This window comes from Vanellus vanellus (assembly GCF_965231255.1).
Source record: "Vanellus vanellus genome assembly, chromosome: 13".
Classification (NCBI taxonomy): Eukaryota; Metazoa; Chordata; class Aves; order Charadriiformes; family Charadriidae; genus Vanellus; species Vanellus vanellus.
In genome coordinates, this window is record NC_138918.1 from 16825731 (window position 1) to 16840326 (window position 14596).

A 14596-nucleotide genomic window follows, 5' to 3' on the forward strand; every position below is an offset into this window, starting at 1 on the left:
TAATACCAAAATATTATTGGAAAAAATTAAGATGTTAATAAGCAATACAGCATTAGAAAGATAGGACTGGTCGGGTCTTCTCTTAGTCATGCCACAGGGTGGTTTTGCATCCTTGACCTAGTCTTGTTCCATTTTATGTAAAACTAAGGCAGCAAAATACACTTACCAGAGGGATACAGAAATAGCACTCGAAAGACTTTCTAAAGCAGAATAATGGAAATAGCTTCAGTACCTTTTAAACTAAAGTACCATTCTACTGCGATACTTTGGCTGAAGAGAGGAAAAACATTTTTCTTCTTTAAAGGGCGGAAGAAGAGAAATTCTCCTTTCTGAGTAGAATTGGTTGGACAATTCTGAAACCTCGCCAGTAAGATGCACTTTATGCTTTTGAATAAACCTGTACAGTATCTGTATTCCCATGTATTTCCGAGATCTGCTACTAAAGAACAAAATTGGTACATCTATCTAGTATTAACTAATTTGTTAGTAATTATGTGGAAATACTAAGTAAATACAGCCTAAAGAGCTTAATTTTTATTTTACACACATACATATCCCCCTTAGTTATTTTTTTAAGACTTCTGATTCGCAGCATGAGAAAGTACTGCTTATGTCAGCAGAGCAGTGTGTGTGAAACTGAATAATTGTTGGTTTTGTTTATAAAACCTGTTTCTGTTTACAGGTTTTCTGGCAGATGTATATTGGCCTTGTTACATTTTGACCATAAAAATGCAGATAATTGATAGGTAATGAGGAAAGTACACATAATATGGTAAAAAATACAAAAAAAGCAACTGTTGTGGTACAGTTGTATTAGTGCTATTGTATTGCTATGTCCTTGAACAGCAGATCAACACCACAAAGAGCGGATTTTATGTATTTGACTTTGAATTGCCACGTAGCTTTCATCATCCAACAAATACTCGCCTTTCAAATATTCATGTTTTAGTTTTGCGTTTCTTTGTGCTTTCTGACTCATGGAAAAGCAGGTGGTATGTATAGGTGTGATATGGAAAGGCATCCATCCGTGTGGCTGCTCTTCCTTTTCAATTAAGACTGGGGGGGACAGGCAGAAAAAAGAAGAAAAGAAATAAATGACTGAAGCTGTGTTTTCCTGTTACAGTTGCAGTGGAATACCTATGAAACTAACTCATCATTCTTCTTTCAACTGAAGTACCATGTTTACAGGATGATGGAACTACTGTAGGTTGGGCTTGGGGTGAAGAGGGCCCCCCCACTGTCCCGTGTTGTGTAAGGAGCTCGCTGCCATTTGGGGTAGGAACCGTAATGAAAGTTGTGCCTCATATGTATATACTTGTCACTGAAAGATAAAATTTAATGTACATGTGTCTGCAAAGGGCATATCAAGCTCCATTGCTTTCAGAAAGAAAAATCTGCTTTTGAATCTGGCACACCTTACTTTTCTAAACGTGGCGGTGTGTATCCTGGAGAGGGATTTTTTTTTTTTTTTCCCCCTGGTAATTGTAATTGGAAAATGCATTCTGAAAATTGCTGTTGCTGAGACTTGGAGCGGGTGGTGCCCGCGTCTCCTGCTGAACCTAGAATGTGTTGACATTTGAGGTGCATTTTCTATCTGATGTGCTCCTTATCACGTACCCCGCTCTCCATAGTGGTCTGGCATTCTCAAAATTCCTGTGAAATCAAATGGATGTGTTTTTCTGTGATAGGCGATGAAGGCAATGCTACCAAACTTAAGTCAGAAGTCAGGCCATAAACGTATGGCTCACAGGTGAGCCAAGTTTCATTGCAGTACGCCTTGGAAGACTCTTCCTACGCCTACGCTTTTTAGACGTTCCTGCCTCACTGGTACAGGTAGAATATGCTTTGTAGTGCAGAAAAGCCACACATGATATCCTCTAATGGAAGCTTATTGTAAAGGATAATCTTAAATTATTGAGATGAGGGAAACGGGTGACACCAAAGTAAGGTAGCAAATGGGTCCATTACATACAGGCTTTTCTTTCCCGGTCATGCCATCTCTCTTGAATTTTGACTGGCATTAGCAAGATTCTAGATTATGCAAACAGGGTAGCAATCAGCTTAAAAAAATAATTTAAAAAAATCAAGGTTTTCCTTCTTGAAAACCAGGTTTGAGGCATTCTTTATAAGAATAGTAGTTGTTATGTTTATGCTGTGGTGCTTTGCAGAGGCATCTGGAGGAACACTGCGCTCCTCCTTTCAAGTTTCAGGAGGAATTTTGGGTGAGCAAAGTGCGATCATCGTTGTATAACTTTAATTTACTTCAGTCAGCTTTACAGATATAGATTGAGATATCTAAGTCTCAGGGGTGTTAAATAGCTGCAGAAATGTTGCAAAGATAATTTATTGTTGTACCTTAATTAAAACTATAATTAACAAATAAACATGTTGCTAATAACATGCTAACAAATTTTCTGAAAGGTAATATAATCAGAGACTTGATTCTTACGTTTTCATACCCTTTACAGTGGTGTGTTTCCATTGACATAGGTAAAAGACTTGTAGGTTTGGTTTTTCGAGGGTTTTTTATATTATCATAGTTAGAATCAGGACCAGAATTTCTAATTAGAGGTTTGAAAGTTAGTTTCCGGGACCTGGAGCACCTGTTGGCTTTTTTTCCCTTCGATGCATTTTGTCCATTAGTAGTCAGTGTTCTCTCTGCAGTGACTATCTGCAAACTCAAGTTTGAATACAGCCTTTTAACATACTTCGAACAGAAATAGAAGGGCTGAGTATCTGTCCTGCACTACAATAATAGTAAAGTATTTCAAGGTGGCTTAGTCAACTGGCAGCTAGAAATTAGCTGTCCTTATTAAAAAGAAAGGTGTTGTCTTCCAAAGTATTTTTACGTTTATTATATTTTAAAACAGAAGAAAACTTTGACAACATGATGCATTTGTAGAGCTACTGCAAACACAAATCGGTAAAACAGATTTTTTTCATAAGTATCTGATTTTCACAGATTATTTAGTTTTAAAAATACAATTGTTCAACGAAGCCGCTTATAACTGTTTCTTTTAAAAAAACTTTTACATTTGTAAATTGCTTTGTGATTCTAAGCAAATTGGAGCTCTGGGAGCGTAAAGCATATTTATTAAAAGTTTTGGCCTGTAGAAAATGTTTTTCAAAGGCGTTGTTCACCCACAACATTCTGAAAGTACAAAAAGAATAAAAGAGCATCAGCCTCTGACTGCATGGACCTAAGTTCTTTAACAAAAGAAGTGACCTGGAGGAATTAGAAGAGGTGATAGAAGGACATATTTTGCCTGGCAAAGTCAGGGCTTCATGTTTAATTTAAAAAAACATTAAACTTTTCATGTTTAATTTAAGGAAACAGTAGAGTGTTGGGATTTATAATCCTAATGATGCCGTGTCGATGCTACATGGTGTTAGTGGCACGCCTGCTGTACAGGCTGCAGATGTATAGCAACATTTTACTAAAAATGCCTTTCTTTTTGTTCCTGAGAAGAAAAGGCGAAAACAGCTAAGGCAGCAACAACAAAAACAACACATTAGGCATGCACTACTAGTCTAGCTAATTCTAGGGGTGCTATTAGCAGACATTTAGGCAAATCTATTAACATTTAGCATCAGCACAAATGCAATTGCATTCCTGCTTTTCATGTTTCTGGCAAAATATGCATGGCCGTTCAAGGGAGGAAAAGGACATTGAAGCCATTTGTTAGGTAGTACAGCCTAAATGGGGGAAGAAGTTTTAGAGAAATTGTTAAATTGAAAAAAGAAACTCGATTCAAAATATGTTACTTGAAAAGGAGCTGCATTTCTTAAGAGTAATGCTGATCAGGTGTTTCGTTGGCATTTTCTGTGCTTCACCACTGATTTTAAATTTTGAACAAGTCTTAAGCTTTTAAGACGCTTTTATATTTAACTCTCCATTTTTTTTTATTCTTGGATTCTGGGAATACCTTTTTCGAAAGATATACAAAGTAGTCTTTTTGAGGTGCATCCATTGTGTGGTTGAAGTTCAAAATATTTTTTTAGATATTTTTCATCTTCTGAGATATACCAGGCAACTCTACAGCAGAACAGGCTGAGGGGGTGGCTACAATAATTGTCTTAATTAGGACAGTGACAAAGGAGAAATGCTTTATTATAAGTCATAAAATATCAATAGTGTACCTGTATTGTAATGTGATGCTGTAAATGGGACAATTCTAACTCGAGCTTAGGATTTTTGTGGGTTGACTGACATAATAAATTATACAATAGAAAATTCCTCATCAGCTTTACAATTGAAGCCAAATATTTTTTTAAATACTGTAATAGATACTATTATGTTTATTTTTTTTAAGCACTGAGGTTTATCATGTACCTTTTACTCAAGGGCTCAACATATTTTAAATGTCTGGCTGTATCGTCCTATAAATTTACGATCACTGATATTACAGGGGTTCCCTGCTTGAAAAAGAAGACAAACAAATCATCATTATTCATCTGTTTCTATTTTTAAAAATTCAGCTTGTATTTTCTTGGTTACCGTGATTTTTGACCTACCCAGTTTGTGACTGGGTATCAGGAAGGAGAATTTGTGAACCAAAATAGAAGAGTGCCTTTGTGTACTTAATTATTATAGATAGCTCTGTTACCTGCTCTGCCTGGTCCTCTCCTCACTTCCTCTAAGCGGTGTTAATTTACGGTGGCCTCTTGGTCCTTTGGAGACCCCAGAGCTCCCAGAGCCATTCGTAATGCCTGTTGCCTGCTCAGGCCCTTTTTGTTTTTCCAACTATGTAAAGCGTTAATGTGTGGAGAAAAGATTTCTCATGAAGTGCAGCATTCAACCTTTTTCTAGATCGAGAGTCGTCTACATTACCTTTTATTATTTTTCTCTGTCTCCTGCTGCACTTCATGGGTAGGCCTGACTTTCATCGTCGCTTCAGTACTGTATAGTCATGGAATCATAGAATCGGGTAGGTTGGAAAAGACCTTTGAGATCATTGAGTTTAATCGTATAGAATCAGGGGAGTTATACCCAATGAAATACTAAGTCTTGTCCAGGGGTTTTATTGTGTTGGTTTAGAAACACTTTTTGTTGTAGGGTTGTGCTGTTAGAATGTCTAAGATCTATTACAGTAGAACGTCATGGGTATTGACTCATTTTACAACTCTACGCTTTTGTTCTGTCCTTTTCAACTTTACCCTTGCAAGTCTTTTTCAGTAAATATACTGCACTTGTTTGTTTAGTTATTTAATTCCTCAAGTAGTTGATTTGTTTTATACTACTGCTTTTTTTTTTTTTTTTCCCTTTTACTAATTGCTTCTCTGTCAATGAAGAAGGGAAGAATCACGTTTGTATGAACCGGATACTTTGTTATGCTAACACATATTTTGTACTTAGCATGTACAGATTTAGGTGATTATTTATATAAAACGTGTGAGAATAAATTCTTCCTCTGCTTGTCGAGACTTAAATTCAAGATTCTGAATTTTTCTACACACAGCAGCTAATGATTTAATTTGTATTGGTGGCAGCTTAAATCCTGTCACTGCGCAAATGGCATTGACTGCTGCTACGAAAATACACAGCCATGAAATAAGTCCCAGATTGTTATTTAAGAAAAAAACGTAAATCAGCTTGAAATACTTCATTTCTCAATTAGTTATTAATCTCACAAAGTGAACTGCTTAAATGTAAAAGAGTAAATAAACTGTTCTTCTTACAGAAACCTTCAATGTATCTCTCAAAATTCAAATCTCGTCTGGAATACTAATGTGGGTTTCAGAGGATTTGGGACCTTTTAAGCTGTCTTCTAAAATTTTTCCTCCACCTTTTGACACATTTTGGGAAGGCGTAATGAACTTCTGTTGAAGGCAGCAGAATTTGAAAGTGTTCAACAGTATCAAGAACGATGCCAGAAAGAGTGCAAAGTCTTTTAAGTGATCATAATAAAAATTCATCTAGAAGTCCCCCAATTTTTTTTTTAAGGCATTTTTCGCATAGAAGCTGATTTTCTTCTAGCACATCATAATATATTTCAAGGATTGTGCTGACAGCATCATAAAGACCCCAGAAATGGAAACCTACCTTAGAGCGTGGCACTGAAGTGATTGCTAGTTTTAAAATCTTTGAAGAAGTAAGAAGAGATCTGGGGAAAAATACTCGTCGTAATGAGAAATGCGGTACATGCAGTCCTCACGCTGCTGCATCGCAGCACCCAGTTAAACCTCTGCACGGAGGTTAATCGTTGACAGGGGGAGCAACAATTTGAATTATCCCAATGTCAATGGCTTTCAGCTGCTCGCCCGAACCTGCTTGTTGTCTACAGGGAAAAAAAATGTTAAACCAGTGATTTTCCTTTATGGGAACTCGATGTACAAAATTTCAGCCACATAGGAAGTTTGAAATATCAACTTGAGTCTGTTGTTTAGATCACTTGGGACCTGGGCACACACAAAGATGCTGGTGTTACTCTGCGTTGTAACTGCATTCTTTACCGAGAGGGTGTCCGACCCCAGAACAGGCTGCCCAGGGAGGTGGTTGATGCCCCTGGCCTGGCCATGTTTAAGAGGCATTTGGACAGTCCCCTTAGTAACATGCCTTAACGTGGTCAGCCCTGAACTGCTCAGGCAGCCGGACTAGACGATCCTGTTATGTCCCTTCCAACTGCCATAGCCTAGTCTGTGCTAACTCTTAAACCAAAAAAAACCACGAACTTTGTGGTAAACTACCCAAAAACTTGTTCTCTAACCACAGTCCTCAAGAAATTAATACTCTAGGTCTGGGAAGATGGAACTATAATCTTCATATGCAATAACGTGGCTGAAACCATCCATTGTTAAGTGAAGCTGTTGAATTTGTGGAGCACAGCAGTAATTTCTGCTAAGGCTGTTTCTTCCTTGGTTACTGAAGGCACATCTGAGGTTTAACATAGTCAGTGCCTATCGACGTAGCACTGAGCCAGATAACCGGTATCCCTGCGTGTCCAGAGGGCAAACTGTAGCAAAGCTGAAAGCTTTTTCTCAGCCCGTGTGATGGGTGACTTAGCAACATTTTGGAAGCAAACGGGAGTGTTCCTTCATTTGGGATCACCTTTCCAATAGGGATAAAGCAATGTACTGCCTTCAGTACACCAATTGTCAAGGAGCAACAAGGATGACCAGGCTAATGCAGAAAAGGCGTCCTGTAGTTACTGTTAAGTTGCCGAAAAGCGGTAAATGGGCTTGTTCCAGGAGAACGTTGCCAATTTTTACTTCTGTGTATGGATATTTAAACTTGAATGTTGCTCTGTTAGAGGTTGTTCAAGTTGATGAAACAAACTGAGCTTTGACTTAAATCAATGAGGCAAACTCTTGCCTTATTTTGTCAGTCCAAATATTCTAATATCAGAATAGTTGTGCGATCATTTAATAATGAAGACTCTTTTCTGCCTGCTGTCTTTGAGCTAGCTGCTGTACTAAGTCTACAGTAGTGGCAGACGATAAATATGCACGGATAACTTCTATTAATGCTGGTCAAAGAATGGAATGGATACTATAAACATTTTCAGCCCTAATGATTTCTATAGGAAGGCTATAGGAGTTCATGTAGTTGTTGATTAGTTTGGCTTTTTTAAACCATTCTCAGGGGTATCGTTACTCTAAGAAAATTTTAATCAAGTCTTTCAGTGGCAATATTGCATTTTAAAAGTTAGTAGTTACTGGTTACAGCATGACTTCGTTAGTATACAGGAAAATCATTCTGTGGTGATTAACATCTATTCGCATCTTGGAATGCATTATGGGCTCTAAATTATCATAGAAATTAATGCAATCTTCTTAAAAGGGCTTAAAATATGGTAATAGATACGGCATACTAGCACCTGCAGCTCAAGGTACCAAAGTTATTAAAGTTGGATATAATTATATTTATTTTGCAAGCATCTAAACGAGGGGGAGAATGAGAAACAAAGTTTAATAAAAATTAAAAAGATAGGCACTCAATTTGAAGTCAATTTAGATTTTAAAAAATTTATTTAATAAGTATATTGCAATTTCTGATGCATATTAAATACTTAGCAAAGCCCATTTTCAAGTTCAAAACCTGTGGCCGAATTGTGATGTTCCTTGCGCTGACTTCATACTACTGAATTCAATCAACTAAGTTGCTTGTGATTTGCACCAGTAAATCAAGAAAGAGAGAAATTTATTACACAAGTTTAATTTTTCAAGGTGGCTTCTTCTTACGTGTGTGCGGTGCTTGTATTTTTTTGAAGGGTCTCTAGCAGATTGCTTTTCCTGCGGTCTAACAGTACAGGAAGTATGAAAGCCAAAATATGGCAGCTGTTTGCAACTCAGTTTCTGGTTTACACCTATGCAGGTATCCGGTAGGAAGAGGGTAGCAGAGAGCATCGGTGGTACCTGAAAATGAGCAGGTGGAATTAACTTGGGGCTCCTGTACTGTGGTACTTCGCTGATTTAGAGATGCAGTACACGGATAAAAAAGTAACTGATCTAAACTTGACTTCATCTCCCATTCTGCAATTAAATCAGTGGAGGTAGCCAAGAAATAAAAGTGCCTTTTTGCAAAAGGTTATGATTATTTCCTCAGTGTAAAAAGAAATAAATATATGTATATGTTTCTGTTGAATATCTGTGGCATAATAAGTAGATAGCTCCTTATTCCTTATCTCCTTCTTCTTTAGATGTTTTATTGAATGAATCCCTGCCTATCTTTCAGATAACAAGACGACATGCTGACATTTGATGCGAGTGTTCATTGTGCATAAAGTGAAGCGTGTACAGCACGTTAAGTGCAGAGTTGGAATGCCAAGAGAGATTTACAGATAACAGAAATTAGCAGAAAATGCTTCTTATTATCAGTACAGAAAAGCTGTATTTTAAATGACAGCCAGATGCTTGTTTACTATGATTATAATGTTAATGGTAATATTCCGTTCGCAGTTCTGTGTGCATAGCAGCTACCGAGGTCACTGGGAATTCTGGGAGACTTTAACCCTTACTTTTTTTGAACTTTTTTTTTTTTTTTTTTTAAGTAAAACGATGACTGCTGCTCACAGTGCCAAACAGTATGAACAAACAGAATGAAGTAACATAAAAATGGTAGCTAGCTAATGAGGTTTTTCATTTGTTTTTTGGGAAGATGTTTTTTGAGGGGGGTGTGTGTTTTGCTAAACATAGCACAAGAAAGCAAAATCTTGCATGCTGAAAGTACTTTTCTTTCAATTTTCTCAACAGTTCCTTCAACACTAGGTGGTTTTAAGCATCTGTTGATATTGTCTGATGACCTTAAGGAAATAGAAAAACAAGATTTTACTGCATAAGAATGAATTCAGAACCTTTTTTTCCCCTTTTGGAATGACGTTAAAATTACAATTTAGTCCTTATGTAGATACCCTTGTCCAGCTGTAACGCTTGAGATTTACTTTAGCTTTAAGTTTAAACTAAAAGTCAGTAGTGAAAGAGAAAATGTAATAAAAAAGAAACGATGGTTGGTTGGCTGGATGAGGGGAGAGTCGTGGATGTCATCTACCTTGACTTTAGCAAGGCTTTTGACACTGTCTCCCATGACATCCTCATTAGGAAGCTGAGGAAGTATGGGCTAGATGAGGTGACAGTGAGGTGGATTGAGAGTTGGCTGCGGGACAGGACTCAGAGGGTTGTGATCAGCGGCACAGAGTCTAGTGGTGTCCCCCAGGGGTCAATACTTGGTCCAATCTTGTTTAATATATTCATTAATGACCTGGATGAGGGGACAGAGTGTATCCTCAGCAAGTTTGCTGATGATACCAAACTGGGTGGGGTGGCTGACACCCCAGAGGGCCGTGCTTGCCATCCAGCGTGACCTGGAAAAGCCAGAGAGCTGGGCAGAGAAGAACCTAATGAGGTTCAAGAAAAGCAAGTGCAAGGTCCTGCACCTGGGGAGGAAGAATGCTAGGCACCAGTATAGGTTAGGGGCGGACCTGCTGGGAAGTAGCTCGGAGGAGAAGGATCTGGGGGTTGTGGTAGACAGTAAATTATCCATGGCCCAGCAATGTGCCCTTGTCGCCAAAAAGGCCAATGGAATCCTGGGCTGCATAGGGAAGAGTGTGGCCAGTAGGTCGAGGGAGGTCATTCTCCCCCTCTACTCTGCACTGGTGAGGCCACAACTGGAATACTGTGTCCAGTTTTGGGCTCCCCAGTTCAAGAGGGACAGGGAACTGCTGGAGCGAGTCCAGCGAAGAGCAACTAAGATGATTAAGGGCTTGGAGCATCTGCCTTATGAGGAAAGGCTGAGAGAGCTGGGACTCTTTAGCCTGGAGAAGAGGAGGCTGAGGGGAGACCTTATTTTGGCGTACAAGTATCTAAAGGGTGGGTTGAAGGAGGATGGAGCCAGGCTTTTTTCAATGGTTCCAAGTGACAGGACGAGGGGCAATGGGCACAAGTTAGAACACAGGAAGTTCCGTTCAAATACACGGAAAAGCTTCTTTACGGTGAGGGTGACAGAGCACTGGCACAGGCTGCCCAGGGAGGTGGTGGAGTCCCCTTCCCTGGAGATTTTCAAGCCCCACCTGGATGCAGTCCTGAGTAATGTGCTCTGGGCAATCCTGCTTTGGCAGGGGAGTTGGGCTAGGTGATCTCTGGAGGTCCCTTCCAACTCTGAAAATTCTGTGATTTAAAAAGAAACCCAAAACCAACAAAACAACAACAACAACAAAAAAAAAAAACAACCAAGGAACATCAATAAACAGTGTAATTACTAATTCATTCTGAAATGGGACTAATGGTTTTCTAAAGTGAAATGACCAAATCCAATAACTAACAGTTTGTCGGGGCAATAATAATGGTATTTGTATCTCTTTTAATTGACTTTAACCTTTCCCTTTGTGTGGAACTATTAAAAAATTAAAGAGGAAAGTATTTAGAGAGGCAGATTTATGTTAGCTCATGGTTTGCACTGTTTTAATGAGGTCAAAGCAATAAAGAGTCTCAACAGATCCTAAGATCTGGATGATGAATGACTGTCTTCCGCTGCTGATTCACAGTGTTGTGATCAAGTCTTTGAGTTGCTGTTTAAATATGAAAATATAAATTTCTGCAGTTAGGAACTATTCGTGAATGATTTACCCTTTCTCAGGAATATGTATGCAAACGTATTTGAATAAAAGTTAAGGAAGTTTTGCTTCTTGGCAGGAGGAAGATTGAAGTGGTTGGATTAGAGAAAATGTTTTTAAGGTGTGTTTGATTTTAAAATAAGTAAGTAAATAAAACACATGGGCACACGTGTGTTTAAATATATCTGTTTAGGGTATTCAGGCGTGTCTCCAGTAAATTGATCGTTAATCATATTGAGTGAAGTTATGATCAGAGTGTAGCAGTTGCTAAATGTGCCATTTTCCTAATGCAAGGTTACACGTGTGCTGGATAAGTGAGTGGGAGAGTTGGTGGAAGTGTGGATAGTAATTATTGCCTATTGATCTTTCCTTAGTGGCCTCATTTATTAAAGGTGTTTCTTTTATTTGGTTTGGTAGAAGTCTATGGTGCGTCGGGCTTATAATTGAAAGACGATCCTTAGGATTTCTTGGTCGTATTTTAGGCCTGACTTTTTCTATTTTTTCTTTTGGTCCATTTTATTCTCTTGAAAAATATCTGCAGTAAAAATCTGAAAGTGGGCAGGCAGCACGCCCCCTGGTTCACATCCACGTATGCATTTAAGTTTATATAGTGAGCTGCAGTATCTAAAAATAGAATTGGTGAAGACCTGCCTGATCGCTGACTGTATTCCTCGGGGAACCTGAAGTTACTTAAGAGAGGAATGTAGCGCCTCTTGCACTTAGGAGCATTATGAGATATAATTCCCGTGTAGTTACCTTCCTCGCACTAGCAGTATCTTCACGTATCATTCACAAGAGAAAAAACACCATAAAAATAAAATAGGTATTACTTTCTGTGAGAAACAACTATGTTGTTGATCTGAAAGTTTTATTAACAGCTCACATTTATATATTTTTATGATACTTTTAAAATAGTGAATTATGAACGATTGAACATACCCTCCAGCTTAATTGAGAACCATTATGTCTAGTAATTGCCAGTGATTTCAGAAACAGCCGTTGTTCTCTGGCCTATTAACATAATTTGAATTTTTTATTGCACTTCATAATTATCTGTTGGAGCTAACAAACAGGCCCATTTACTGAAGTGTTGAAGAACAAAAGCCCCAAATGGACTGGATTGTGATGTATTATTTCTATGAACCGACCTTGCTTGGAACGGTTTTGTACCTCAGGTTTTGATGGGGTCACGACTCATGGTAGAAGAGGAGTGTGGATTCTCTAGTTTTCATTTCATTAGGTGTAGGTAAAATGGCATCTTTTAAAATTGTCTTTGACTCTTTCTTACTTACCCAGTCCGTTTAGTCCTCAGTACCGCTTTAACACGCTCTCCGTGATAGCTGGAGAGAAGTGCTATTTCAGCCTTATATATTTATTAAATGTCATCTGGACACTGTAGCAAGTTAGCAAAGACAGAAGAAACATGATCACTGCTTAGATTACAATATTTTTAGGTCAGGATTCCTTTTTACTTTCGTAATTTATGGTGAAAACAAGCTGCTTAGGTACCAATTAGATTTCTATGTACTGCAATAAAAGAAATCACTGAAACTCACTGTCTTATTACTGTTTTTCCTGGCACATGATCCTATACAGCATACCGTCATTTGTACTATAAAAACCCCCAGTGACAGAAAGATCTCCTAGTTGTTCCTATTTCTGTCATTCTTCTTTGTAGAAACCATTTTAAGCAGGTTTTTCTTCCTTGAGCATTTAGACCTCGAGCCTTCAGGTAATCTTCTCAATTAGTCCCTGGGGCTGTAGAGAGACAGGAAAGTGCAATTCTCTTAGCAGCTAAAATTGCAGGTTCAGGTTAAAATTAAGGTTTTAAACAATCTTGGGGGAAAAAGAAAGAGGATAGGAACAGATAGAAATCCTGGACTTCTGGCTCTTGGTGAGGATGGTGAAATATGTGCTCGACTTTTCAGAGAGAATTGTAACTAACTCGTCCTGTGTAACCCTCTGGCAGGTGATATGTCAGGCTGCGTGCGCTGCTTCTCTCTGTATCGATCCTCTCTGTCCTACTAACTTCATCTACATTCCCCTGAAATCCATCAAATGTTGTGTTCGGTCTTTGGGGGGCCCTAATGGAAACGCTGAGAAGATTTGGGGGAGAGAGGAGCTGGGGATGAGGGCGGGCAGAAAGGGGACTCTCTTCTAACCGTTTGGACCTCAGCCAATTGTTTATTTAGGGCACGCAGCTATCAAATAACTTCACCCGTTGTTTGTTGCTTCCTTCTGTGGCAGAAACATTTTACGTTCCTTTGTACATTCCTAATCAGATAACGTATACCAAGAACTTGGTATAACTGTAGGGAAAAGTATGTTAGCGATGAAAAGACAACTTTTGCTGTGAGCAAAGAGAAACAGTCTGTAAGCAGGTGTAGGGTCTTTATTTATTGTGTTTGTTTTTATTTTGGAGGAAATGCCTTTCCAATAAACTGCCAGAGCCCAGCTGTAAACCTGCACTCCAGACATGAGCTTTCTCCAGGCTCTGAGTAACAGCTGAGAGGACTGTAAAAATACCAGGTATGCCTTGGCCAGAGGCAAAGTTTAGATTTGAATAAGCCCAGAGCTTTCTGAGGATTAAAATGACATTTTTTTTTCTCTTCAGGGATGTTTTAGATATGTAAGGTGGAATGAATGGAAAATTTCTTAATACGTAAGTGTTCTCCTATCATTGAAAATGATAAAAGTTATGCAAGCGTGATTCTTCGTGCTTCAGTGTGGGAGGCATCTTTTTGAAGACTAGGCAAGAAAATCACCCATTATCTTTTGTCATTAGTTAAGCCTAAACTAGGAATCTGGAATTGTTATCCTATCTTTATGATAATTTTTATTGCGGGCTACCGACTATTGTTACTGAAGCGTATACTTACATCATATTTGCATGAATCAGGCTAACTGGTTTTGCCTCGCAGGAAATACTTCTCCTTGACTCTCGCTTGCTGTTTTGTTGTTTACGATTTTTTCTTAATGACATCAATATGAAATAAAACATTTGTCTTCCTTCTCATGAGTAATGAGACATTTTTTCTGACAATAACTCCAAGGTTAACTCTTGGTAGGGTCAGGGTTAGGACACCACATATACTAGTATGCATACACATATACTTGTGTGTGTACGTATGTGCTTGTCTGTGCTTATGTAATATCTGCATCTGTGGTATAAACCTAAATTTCATACATTACGTGGATTTTTTTACCTATTATTTGCAGCTACATGAAGGAAGATCCTTACGTTGGGGACTGCCTCGGAAGGGTTACCTGCAGTAAACCCCCCAGTGAGGATAAATAGCAAGGGGTTTTTGCTGTTTATGAGGCTAATGTTCGAAAATGTTTAACGTTTCTTCTTTTGTAATTAAACGAGTGCATTCTTTATCCAAAAGATAGTGAAATACAGCTCATTTGAGTTGTACCGTGCATTATGTTGGCACGATGTAAGGATTTTGAAACACTGCACAGGATGAGACTGGTGATTGTATATGCCTTAAAATATGCTTGCCTTCTTTTTCAGTCAGCCTTTGACTCTGCTGTAGGTGTTTTAT

General features: G+C 38.5%; 1 protein-coding gene across 6 annotated transcripts in view; it reads left to right on the plus strand.

The window, feature by feature from the left end:
* Window positions 1–14596, plus strand: part of TENM2 (teneurin transmembrane protein 2) — a gene marked incomplete at its 5' end in the record, with an annotated part of 543931 nt that overhangs the window by 275460 nt on the left and 253875 nt on the right. The gene's annotated exons all lie outside the window — the stretch shown is intronic.